This window comes from Gadus morhua, chromosome 5 (genome assembly GCF_902167405.1).
Source record: "Gadus morhua chromosome 5, gadMor3.0, whole genome shotgun sequence".
Classification (NCBI taxonomy): Eukaryota; Metazoa; Chordata; class Actinopteri; order Gadiformes; family Gadidae; genus Gadus; species Gadus morhua.
Window position 1 is genome coordinate 7,008,559 of NC_044052.1, and position 13,359 is coordinate 7,021,917.

At 41.9% G+C, this 13,359-nt stretch overlaps 1 protein-coding gene across 1 annotated transcript in view; it reads right to left on the reverse strand.

Moving 5' to 3' along the window:
• The window catches only part of daam2 (dishevelled associated activator of morphogenesis 2), a 75,883-nt gene extending 73,323 nt beyond the window's left edge, over positions 1 to 2,560 (reverse strand). Inside the window, exon 1 of the mRNA XM_030356133.1 lies at positions 2,378 to 2,560. The gene's annotated coding sequence lies outside the window, so the exon portion shown is untranslated. The remainder of the gene's footprint in view (positions 1 to 2,377) is intronic.
• Positions 2,561 to 13,359: the final 10,799 nt, after the last annotated feature.

Sequence of the window (13,359 nt, forward strand, 5' to 3'; positions counted from 1 at the left end):
GCAAAGTTGGTTTGAGTTCCACAGCCATGACCACTGTCTTATTGCAAATATTCTGAGCAAACAAAATCCATCCCAGACTCGCCTTCCTCTCACAGCCAGGAAAGCTGCATGCGCCTATCGTCAGCAAATCACTAACCTATGCAGCTTGACGTCTTGTGCCGTTGGCGTTGACCTGCGGCAACGCCTTTGATAATGTGATGTGAACCCTGCTGGACACTCAATATTAATCTGGTTCATCAAACTTCCTTGCGTGAAAAGGATCTTGAGGGGAATTAAGAGAATACGAGGCAGTATGCTTAGTTTTGGCTTAAATGAACAAAAAGTCCCTTTTAGTCTCTTAGAGCAGCTCTTTGAGCACCCACCGCCGTCTTCCCCCCACCCATACCCACCACCCACCCTGCCTGGACCAAGCACATGCCCCCAGGTCGGCTTGGGTCCAGACCTATTCACCGGCTTCTCACCTTACTGCCACGGCGGGCGGCGGCGCCTGCCAAGCATAACATCTGGCTATGGAGGAGTGAGTAAACCTCTGCCTCAGCGACTGGGGCCAAACAATGGGCCTGTCTTTGCCCCCGACTACACCCCACGCCCCCAGTCTGTGGTTTGAGCTAGGGGGCAAGGTGGAGCTGAAGCAGAGTTGTCTAGGAGACGGGCAGACAAACCCACACACACATACACACACAACTTAAGGCTTCATAATGACAAATTGTAGTTCAAGTTTAATGCCTTTCCTAACACTGTAGCACTATGCATAAGTCCACAGCAAAGGGGTTGATAAAAGCAAAGGGATATGTAATGTTGATACGTGTGTGTGGCCTCTTGATTTTCTTCAAGAAAATCTGCATTTTACATCAATACACATTTCTTAAAAAGTCTTTCATGGCCGATCTCACAAGCTACTTAGTCCCAAACAATCGTGTGATTAAGTTGATTTCTGAGCCATAACCCGGAAAAATCCCATTGACTTGCTCTAAATCTTCCTGGACAGTTGGGGATCATGACAACTTCTTTGAATCTATCCGACTTGGCCCCGGGGAGAAGATGCTAGATACGGTTCCGATGTTCAAGGCAATTTCTTGACTTGCAGTGTATTCAATTTGGTTCCGCGATCAGCACCCAGCACGGATGCCAGACGCAAGCTAGGCCTACTACAAGGATTAAATGGTAGCCTATTGAATGCCTTTGCTTTGGTCACAGTTAATGGACACGCGTTTGTGCTGCCACTCCGGGGTTTATCACTGTAGACATAAACCTAATATTGTGTTTTTAGTATCAACCATCTTTATTGGACCGAAAAACGACTGTTAAAAAAAGACTGAATGTTTCTATTAGGCCTACATGTAGGCCTATGAGGTGATGCAGTGCCCTCTACATTCGGCTGCTGGAATGACGACATTTATTTTATGCTCAATGAAATGGGATAATTCATCGATGTCAAAAGATGATATTATATGTGTCATGGCACGGTATACATTGAAGGTTCCCATGAATATCACAACGTGGGCTATGCAACATACAAAAACACTAACACATATGGCTACCTAAGATATAGCCTTCCTTCAAAGTGAAAATGACAACATATCGTGTATCGATATGGTCGATGGACTGTATTTATACAGCGCCTAAAATTTTGGCCAGTCAACCAGTGGCCAGTCAAAGCGCTTTACAATGTTGCCTCACATTCATACACACATCCACACACAGACGGAATAGTCAACCATGGAAGGCGACAGTCAGCTCGTCTGGAGCAGGTAGGGTGAGGTGTCTTGCCGAGGGACACCTCGAACCTCAGCGGACCCATAATAGGTCTATGGGAGGACCAGGGATCGATCTAGCAACCTACCGGTTACCAGCCAACCCGCTCTATCCTGAGCAACATGCCAACGCTTATATTATGTGCTTTATTCGATGACTGCCAGCGACAACGTTAGCTTAGCAGCATCACATTATATAAAAATATGTTTGATCGTGTTGCGATATTGCGGCATTAAACGTCCAATGAGGAGAAATGGAACGTTCATTAAACCTCCAATTGGGAGACATGGAACGTTCAATGCTGTCAATCAGGTGTCTCGTGGAGCTTGATTGACATTTTACGCAGAGGGGTAAACAGTGTCATAAGCACTCGAGAAAAGGCTCGCAAAGTAGAGAAGATAAACACCCAACAGGTCCATGAACATGCTGAAAAATCACCCCCAATCATCGCAAGGTAAAAATAAATGGTGTTCCTCCTCATAATGTGCAGCCCATGGTTAATTCACGTCAGTTGCCAGTGGACGCTGTGTCTGTGGACACTGGACACAACGGAACTAAACGTTTATTTAATAAATATACCGTTCTACTGCTTTCCAGCACACACCAAAAATAGCAAACTCACCGAATGGCTTCATTTGAGACATCTAATGGTTGCTCGATAATAATCCCTTGCCGCTGTCACCATCAAAATAGGAATCAAAGCCGCGAGGTGTTCAAATACGGAGCCGGAGCCGAGGTCGGTGCTGCCTCAGCGATCCCTGTTCATTCCGCCGCTGTACACACACAGCGAATGATAGTGGTGTGGAAACGGTCTGACAAGTCGGTCAAAACAGCAGCAGCACCACCACGCCTCCGCTCTTAAAGGCACCGCCATCGATGCGATGAAGAAAAATCTCACCCTCTTCCCTCCATCTTTCTCGCTCCCTCTTCTCTCTTTATGTATGGGTAGACTTTAGGCTATTTTTGTTTTACTTAACCTTTTATTCTATTATTTACAAGAGAGACCCGGTGGAAGCAAACGACAACTAACGTTGTATAAAGCCTTCTTATAAGTAGAGCCCACTTAACTTAAAAATATTGGCATTTTAGGCCCATATTACTTTGGAGTTAAACTATTTCAAGTGAAGACAATGAGTTGTAATAATTCACTGAATCCACATCACGTAACCAAAAATAGTGGGACAATGTCCATTGGTTCCGATTTATTCAATAACATAAACAAATATGCTGGTGCCGGGTTAAGGTATGTAAATAATCATTGTTTATCTGAGCTCTTTGCTATGTGTCTGGGCAAAATCAGTCATACTAGTCAGTCAATCAAACACTGACTCAATAAGGCATGGGTACTTGCATTCACACATTTATAGAATAAACATAAATGCAGTCCAAGATTTAGACACTTCTACAAACTCAATACACTGGTCCGGCTGATTTAACCGGCTATATCTTATTGTATAGTATTAATCTCAAAATGAACCCACATGCCATTGTGAGTAGTGACTCCACCACCACAAGGAGACGTAAAAAAAGAAAAGGTAACAAAGTAATAAAAAGTAAAAAAGTACCCAGAAAACCATAGGTTTAGTAAAAATACTGTTCTAAACAAACTAATGTAAAAAGGTGTGAGTAATGGGTAAAAGTTATCCACCAAGTGGGTTATATTTATATATCATTAGTGTCAAAGGTGAAATAATTTGTTCATCCCCATAACCGTAAAATAAATAATAGGCTATATTATCTTTTATTCTTCTCAGTACACAATGTCAGACCTTTCTTGCAGCTGTTATGGTTAACATTAATGTAGTGAAATAACAGCATTCGTCAGTACAAGCAGCCAACAAAATGATGATTGTTGTGTGATAATTTTATATAATAAAGCAGGAAAATGACACTTGGATGGGAAGGCTCTCGAAATCTTCTAATGCCATACCCTTCTCTTAAAGCTCTCGTATAAAGCAGATTCTTATAGCGTCGTTCGCTGTAAATAACAGGAGTGACAGGACAGGAAATCACAGCACAAGTGGAGCCGAACAAGGGGTGGGTCAGTTTCCTGGGAGAGATGTGGCCAAGCCACGGCTGGAAAGCGTACGGATATTATGGAGGATATTGAACAAAACAATTGTACATACTTGCAAATGGGCACACACTCGCACAATCACAATAGCCTTGCTGGCTTCTGAGTCAAACATCTTTTAATCTAAATATTTACAGAAGGCTTATTTTTTATTATTCAAAAGGAAAACCCCCAAAATGTTTTTAATCAAATCAGCATTAATTACACATGTCGCAGCTGTTTGTTTTCTTCTGCGTTTATGGGCCAAACTCTAGACAGGTAACCAAATGACTCAGGATATCCTTCATGGTCTTTTAGGAAGATGTCCTTTTACCCCAAAGATACTGAAAGAGGAAGAAGGATTGGTTGTGAGCACAGAAGCCTTGGTGCCATCATCGCCTTTACCAGAGTGGAATGTATGGCGGCTGAAGAAACGGTCAAGGAGTGAGGATTCAAACCATTTGAGTGATGCTAGGATATGGGGATATGGCAATGTGCTAGCCACCGAGAAGGGAAACTACTTCATGCATTCCAGGTGACAAATTCTCTTCTAAGTTGCAAGAGTTATTGACTGTGTTAATCCACACTATAATGCTCCCGTCTATTTGATGGAGGGCATTCAACAATAAAGGCCTTTTAGAAAACAGAGTGGATATCACACACACACACAGTGCACACTTTTAGTTTACAGTAGGCCTAGAGTGAGGAAAGCATGACAAAACGTGTGGGGATACCACTGATGATTGTGCGCTGAGCATGGAAAGGAGGGCAGAGAGTACAGCCAGTCGAGAGCAAGCCTATCCTGATGATAGGGATTCATCATGTGGATGAGTTGCGCAGGGGAAGAAATATTACATTAATATGGCAGGAAGGATCCCATTGGATTAGCATCAGTTAGAGCAAAGATAGCTAGCTAGACACACAACACATGACGGATTGTGTTCTTGCTTTTGTTCATGCAGTTACTAAATTATTAGCAGAATACATTTCCACTGTGTTCTTTTTCCCTGCTAATTCACTATTCTGTCTGTTCTAACATGTTGCGGTGACTGTGACTGGATGCCTGGAAGGAGGGATCCCCTACTATGTGTTTCTTCTCAAGATTTCTTCCTTGCTGATTAAGGGAGTTTTTCTTGGGTTAAGGGGGGTGTCATAAATATTGGGCCTGTTAAGCCCATTGAGACTCTCATGGTGATTAAGGGCTATACAAATAAAATTGAATTGAATTGAATTGAATGGAATTGAAGGATGTGCGGATAAGGGTGAGAGCTGAATAATGGGACAGAAAACAACATTCAGGATGTTTCAGATTTAATTGACTCGGTTTGTTTTTCCTCTCATACCTGGCATTCTGACCTGGCATGGGGGGGGGGGGGGGGGGGGAGGGGGGGCTTCTTTGCCGAGGGGCCCCCGCCATTGTCCAATAAACAGTGCAATGTGCTGGTTGGGGATATTCAGGTTTGCTTCAAAAGGATCATAAGTGGGTTAGTTTACTGGTGCTGACACGGGCAGGCAAACGCACACAAACACACATGCCTACATACTGTATATTTGATATACATCTACCTCTACCTTTGTCCTTCAGCAACCTCTCCCTCTCAACCAACAACCACACACACACACACACTTGCACGTTTGCACACATTTGCATAGTGCAATGTGCAGATCCATTTAGACTTTTCTTAGCTTGAGTCGCCCCTAAATTTACATGAGGTAAGCATGAATAGTATGGTTATCTGTCCTACTCTCTCGACTGACCTCGTCACTGACCCTATCTCTACAAGTTATATATTTTCCCTTCAAATCTTTTCTCACTAAACAGAGTTTATGGAAAGATCTGCAGGATGGTGCTCATTCAGTTAGACCTTTGATTGATATGACCTTAATTTGCTGATAGTCTCTCTCTCTCTCTCTCTCTCTCTCTCTCTCTCTCTCTCTCTCTCTCTCTCTCTCTCTCTCTCATGTATCTCATTCACTCATTGTTGCAGTGTAATGGAGCTGTCCTGTTTATGGTGGAAACATATTCAAACATATTCATTGGTTAACACGATACTTGGTCAACAGTCTAAAGCAAACCAGGAGTTGGCTCATAAAGCATGCACTTGTGATGTTGTGTGGCCTAATTGACAGTGGCACGTAGCCAATACGTCAATAAACATGTAGGACGTCACGGAAATAAGCTTCTCTTCCCCAGCTGTGCTGTCCCGAATAACATTTTCCAATAAGAGTACTAAAAGATAAAAAAAATCTATTTTGGAGAACAATATGTTGCTGTTGTTGAAGGTATATTCTATTTCACTCAATTTGAATGTGTACAATTTGTATTACAATTTGTAATACGTTATGACTTATGATTAATTTGTTTTTACTATATGACCTTTGAGTTACAAAACCAAGTGGTCAATACTTTCGAAACTTGAACTTGAATGCTAAGGCCAAAGACATGGAATCCAACTCACCTCACTCCCCGTGGTTCAAACTGGGAGACACAATACTAAGCTTGGCCCTGAATCAACCCACTCTGGAGTAACATATCTCTGAGGGTTAGCCAGAGGTAGCCGGGAACTAGCCTATGGACATAGCTTATTGGCATGAGACACCAACAGGGGCTGAGCAAAACAAAAGCCTCCCCAAATAGCACAGTACAGCACTGCTGGCAGGTATTCCATCTGAAACTGGTTTTACCTCTCTGCCCCAAGCGGAGGTATTTGATTCTAGATCCCTTTCCAAAGCCATTGCAGCAATCTTTAAAGGGCGGTTCTCCAGTCTGATTGCCTCCTTATAGTTAACCAGAGAGCATTCCTGTGATGGTTCCATAACATCATATGTGCTGATGTGCCATTGACCGAGCCAGAGAATTCATCTTCGAAAAAGAAAACAGTGTGTGAAAAGATTTACTAATCGACTTTCAGACTGTAGCAGATTTTTTTTCTCAATACTACATTTGTCATTCTTATGTCTCTTAAGCTACTTCAAACCTTTTTGTTTTACTTTTTACTATTTTACTTTTGTTTCCCATCCCAGGTCAATGTTTGAAATATAAATAAACTCCAATGTTCTTCTTACTTTCATCACGCTTGTTTCTCTGTTTGTGTCCCTTCTCCTCTCCAGGCATGACAGCCGAGCTTGTACACTCTGTGGGCTTAAGCTAACCAGAGTTGATTCTATTCATACCATGCATTTAGTGAGAGGAGTTAAGCGCCATGTGGCCTCTTCAGACCAGAGACTGTCTCAGAACCTGGCCTGTAGCCCCATGCCTCTGACCACACACGGCTAAGATGGAGAAGAAACAACGGAGGCAGGATAAAGAGTGACAAATGTGGACTCGAGCAGCATTGTCCAATGAAGGCAAGCAGAGATCAACACCACAAACTTTGTGGAAGGGCGACATTGGTGGAATTCAATGTTCGTTACATATTGTCGACATCTTATGATCACTTCCCAATGACATGTCTTTTGTGGTTTCATTGTGGATATTGACCATCTGTAGAATGTTGCTCTCAGTGATTAGCTTGAGGTGACTTAGCTCTAATGAGTTAGTTGCATTTATCGCGATTATTGAGACCGATGTGTGTGAGAAAGTCACAGTGTGTGTGCATGTTCTCTCTTTACTGCTGCTGTACACCATTATGTGAGTTTATGCGAAGAAGAAACACAAACATACAGTAATAATTGCCAATGCAGCAGCAAGCGGAGTGGCTGAATGGACCTGTAGCAGTATGCATGCTACACTCTAGGGGTTATGTAATGGGTAGGTTTTATCATTATATTTAAATGACGAACTTCTCCTCTAGGATTGATACAAAACTATGTGAAAAAGTAACATAAATCCACCTTTGCCTCTATAGTGCAGAGTGATCTGTTATATTACCAAATTGCTATTTTGTTTCTGTGTGTTGCCCTCACTGTGTTGTCCCCTCTCTCTTTCACCAGCCTTTTACTTTTTAGGCTGGTGGTTTTGAAAGCCGGTTTATTGTAAGGTTTGCAGACAATGATATATGACCATAATGCTCCATGTTGCCATTCAGGAGATTACCCTGAGTGTGTGTTGATGGTTGGTTTAACCTGTGCACATTGATTTATCAATGCACCTGCAAACAGGTGTGAAGTCTCACCCAGCCCCAGAGTCCAATCAGCCTGACTTGGGCCGAGTGTGGCTGCTTAAACCAGCCATATCATCTACACACACGCCACAGTATCTTATGCCACAATGACTTTAAATATTTTTCTGCCTAAAATAACGTGGAATGGGTGGGAACAGATTCCTTGTACATGTCACTTTTTTTGGCCTATAATGTGTTTGTTCTAGCGAAACAATATCTGAAGACATGCATGCTTATACTTGCAGTGCGTGTCTTGAAAGACCTGTACCCATTGGTACAGAAATCAAATCAAATCATTTCTGAAGAAATTATACACTCCACCTCATACTTGATCAACTGCATGCAATTGCTAATAGAAAAACAAACATTTCTTCAAAGACTCTCAATGTCACTCCTTCCACCTCTTCCCACAATCCGGCCCAAAATATCCATTGTTATTTATAATTAATTTCTAAACACCGCTTAGATGCATAGACAGTATTTCAGGAATGCAGGAACCGTCCATTATGCCTGGGCCTAGCTAGTTGTTTTGCCAACCCCTCCCCTCCCAACCTCTCGCGCTAAGCTTCAGAGCTAAGCACAAAGCCAAAGCCCCAAAAGAATTCCCTCGGACTCAGCCATGGACCAGAACACTGAGTTTGTTGAGTGAGAAGGTGAGATTGTAAAATGAACTGTAAAAACGGCCATTGCCTCCAATGCTAGAGATGGCCTGAGATAGACCCAGCTCATTAAATCATTGAATCATGTAGTTGTATTGAAAGTGCTATTATATTAAAGTGATTTGTGATATGATCATGTTCCTGTGTCAACATCACGGCTCTGCATATCCTGATCGGACACACACACGCACGCACGCAAGCACACGCACACATACAAAAAGAGCATATACAGGCATTCCTTTTACCACATAGTAACCCACACACACTGGTCCCAGTGCACAAAGCAGGCAGGCCTGTGGCAGAGTGTGCTGACTAGACAACCTGGATGACAAACTCCCTCTGTTGCCGTTTGACCAACCAACCAATAACCACCATGGCAAAACAAGTCCCTGGCGGACATAACTCTGTTACAAACCACCAAAACTAACGCTGGCTTGTGCATCGTTTGTATGCACTAATGTCTGAATAGAACATTAGTAATTTCCCCAGTAGGACTATGTTTGACTGTTGACGTGTGGGAAATACAGATGTTACTAAGGTCATGTGTTCCCAAGGAATGGTGATAGAGGGAACCATTGCAAGTGTGTGTGTGTCTGTGTGTGTCTGTGCGTGTGTGTGTGTGTGTGTGTGTTACTATTATGAAGTACCTCACGCAACAGTTCTCAAACAGTCGAAGACAGTCTCTCTTGTTATGACTTTGGTTAAAGATGTATCACAGCCACTAAGCTTCTGTGGAGCACAGACACACACACCCACACACACACACACACACACACACACACACACACACACACACACACACACACACACACACACACACACACACAGACACACAGACACACACACAGACACACAGACACACAGACACACACACACACACACACACACACAAACACACACGCAATGGAATCTATCTAACCTCAATCACCAAGCCACTGAGAAGCGGCTGGTTATCTAAGGCCGGGTCTTCCCGTACTCTGTAATAATGGCCAGGCCAGATGAAAACCACACAGGGTTTAAAGAAGAGGGCCCAAACTCCTCTTCATAAGGAATTGATTAGGCTCGAACATCAAAAGAGTGTGCTGTTCACTGCTTGATGGACCAGGCAGTACTGTATGTGTTCATGAATGCACATGGGAGCATACACACACACACATGCATGCATACAAGTGGAAAGCCGACGCGCGCGCGTGCGTGCGTGCGTGTGTGCGTGCTTGTGCTATGGTGTTTGCATGGTTCATGTTGTGTTAGCTTGTTATTATCATCCCGAAGAGATAAACCCGCATCTGAACAGTCTTTAAAAAACTATATTGTGTACACTGCAAGCTAGTTTCTGCCTACACTCACACACAGCCATGCTTCAATACCACAGATGCTAATCACGTCCTATATTTGACTAAGAGGCAGTTCCTTACTCAGAGACTAAAGTGTCAAATCAAGTCTTGGCAAAGAGCACTGAAAAAACAAGTTTATTTTGTACGGTGCTATCGGTGTTGTCATTATTTTTGAGTGTTGAAGTTGTGAAGTTCTCATCTCAAGTGTGGTATATGATGATTAATAATTATATGAAAATTTGTATTTTCTAGTATTGTGATTAAGGTTATGAATTACAAAACACAGTCTGTACCTGTGTGAAACTGGGTATCAATTATCAAACACACTGAATGATTCAAGTATCCTTAATCTCTCCACCATCACCTGTCCTCCTCCTTATGAAGAATGGCTGCAGATAACCAGGATAGCATACCACCACATCATGGTAAAAACCACTGTTGTGGGCTAACACACCCTGTGTCCACCTCATATTGACGTGGTCTTGCAAATCTGTCATTCATGAAACTAATCACAACGATGTGTGAAAATCCATGACATAAAAGCCATAACAGTACATAAAAAAAATCTAATCAAGCCATACGCCCAGCCCAGGGCCATGTTTAAGGCATGTTTTGAAGGATATATATAAAGTGAAACATGATACTCATGGAAATCGTTGAAGATCACAAAGAAGTACAGTATGAAAACAAGATCACCCATTACTGGTAGAACGGGTTATTTCCTATGACTTTACTCAAATGGAAAGAGTTTTAAATCAGAAAGCAAAAGTATATAGTGAAAGAGAAAGCATGTGTTTTATTACAGCAACTGCAGTTGTTTTCTGTTTAAAACCCTTCAGTATCTATAAAACATTTTATTATCCCTTTTTGGCTTTCATATCATTAAATTATGGGTGAAATGTTAGTTGACTCGAAAATATGATATTTTGGAGGTTTTCTACAGTGATTAACTGTACACCCAGATTTTAAGTCTTTTGAGATTGAATTCCTTATGATAGAGTCCCTGATTCTAGTCAACTGATATTGACACTAATGGACAAGAAGGATTAATTCATATTTTGGTTCACCCATCACCCACACAGTGCTAGCGTCCCAAAAAAGTTTCAACACCGAGGGGAATGTGGGGCTTGTGCATGATAGACCATGTGGGGAGACCTCCACAAATCACACATCACTTTAAACTCATGCGCCTTCCAGGGCAACGCTTCTCCTCACATGGGCATGCTCCCCTGTAGTAGAGACGGCTGTTTAGGTTATCCTGATAAGCTATGTGTGGAATTTCCCCTTCTTATTCGATAAATTATGAAAATGTTTGCGTAGTGCAGCAACAAGGCTTGAGGGCATCAGGCGACACATGGAGAGAAGAGTAGCTGGTTCAAAAGATCTTAAATGCTTTGTGAGATGTGAAAAACACAGAACTATATTATTGTCATAATGGCCATTGTTCTTTTTAAATTTTGAATTACATTTCATATTTTGTTTACGTTTCACATATTCAAATCAAAGACCTGACCTCTTTTCAATTATGAAAACCACATAGCCATCCACACCAAACCACATCCGCACACACATATACATATGTGGGCAATATAGTTTGAGCCACACACTCGTATAAGTCTTATTATATGCATTTGCATGTAATTTCCCTCACACTTAAAAACATAATTATCCACTTTGAGGCACAAAGGTAAGACCGCACACAAGCATACACTACAACCATTTCACATAAACAAAACACACACACACACACACACACACACACACACACACACACACACACACACACACACACACACACACACACACACACACACACACACACACACACACACAAAAATGTAACACTGGTTAAAACATACACTTACTGGAAGACTGAGTTAGGCCTCCTGATAGGTTATATTTTGGCTGCTAACATACTTCAGGTTGAATACCAGAAACAGTGGGGAACTCACTGAAATGAAAGAGAGAGGGGACAACACAGTGAGGGCAACACACAGAAAAAAAATAGCAATTTGGTAAAATAACAGATCACTCTGCACTATAGAGGCAAAGGTGGATTTATGTTACTTTTTCCCATAGTTTTGTAACAATCCTAGAGGAGAAGTATGTCATTTAAATATAATGATAAAACCTACCCATTACATAACCCCTAATTGCCTTTGCGGCCATCACTCTATGACATTTTCGACAGAGGGATTCCAGACCTATTAGATATGAATCATGACGAGTGTCATCAAAATGGTGCCAGACCAAAGGGGTCTAAAGAAAGAAAGATGAAAACGGCTGCCTGGATGATCACAGGGTCGAGGGTGGGGAGGTTGTGGTGATTGCAGGCTGGCAAGTGACTCTACAAGACTCTACATCCTTGAAAAGATCATGGCACAATCTACAAATACTTTCGCTCAAGTACTGTTCAACTGTTACAAGTACATTTTTGAGATGCTAAAATGTTCAGGTGCTTACTGTACGCCTACTGAACCTACTGGTTAATTATATAAGGGAACTTGTATTATTATACTCCAAAGCAAATTTTCTGCTTTGTACTTAATCTACCACAAAGTACTGGTTTTACTAAAAGGCTTTTTAACAATTATTAACATAGTATATAGCAAGAGGCAGGACTGGGGAACCACATGGTGACCTCATGGGTGATTGACCCTTGAGGTCATGAAGAGGTCAGGATGGGATGAGGTATGTTTACTTGAACATATTGAAATACTAAATCAAGTATTCAAATATGTTTGCCAGTGTAGAAAGTTTAATTAAATCTTTACTTCCCCCGCTACAAACCTAGGGTGACCAGACGTTTTCTGGGGACATAACCCTGTGGTGGCCTGCCATTTTCTGGAGCTTGGGGCATTTCCCGTCCCTGTTTAAAAAATGTAATTAAATATGAATGTTTTTTTAATGGCAAGGGTTCTAGCTTGCTCATTAATATACAATTTTAGACAGTTGGAAATTAGCTTCAATTGTATTTGATAGCCTGTGAAAAGTTGCTTTCACAATTTTTTCAATGTTCTTCCCCAACTGGTTTTTGTGTCTCATCAATGTTTGTTCCCTTTTTCTTCTGAATATTAATCTAAATGGCACAAGAGGTTGCACCCGCTAACATTATGAGTAAGCATTATTGACTTTGCATGTGTGGGAAGTGCCTGGAGTGCTTTGAGCTCTTTAGTCAGGCTCTATGACTCTATGAGTCACTATCTGTCACTGAACCTTCTATGACCTTGTCTTGCTGGAAGCTATTCTCAAACACCTGAGTCCTATTAATAAACACAAACAGAAATAATGTGACTTAGCCTACATAAATAAGCTGACTGTCAAACACACTTTCTACAAGCATGCATGTAAACAAACACACACACACACACACACACACACACACACACACACACGCGCGCTGACACAGGTGTGACACAGACACATCCACTTGCATGTACAGAAACGCACACACA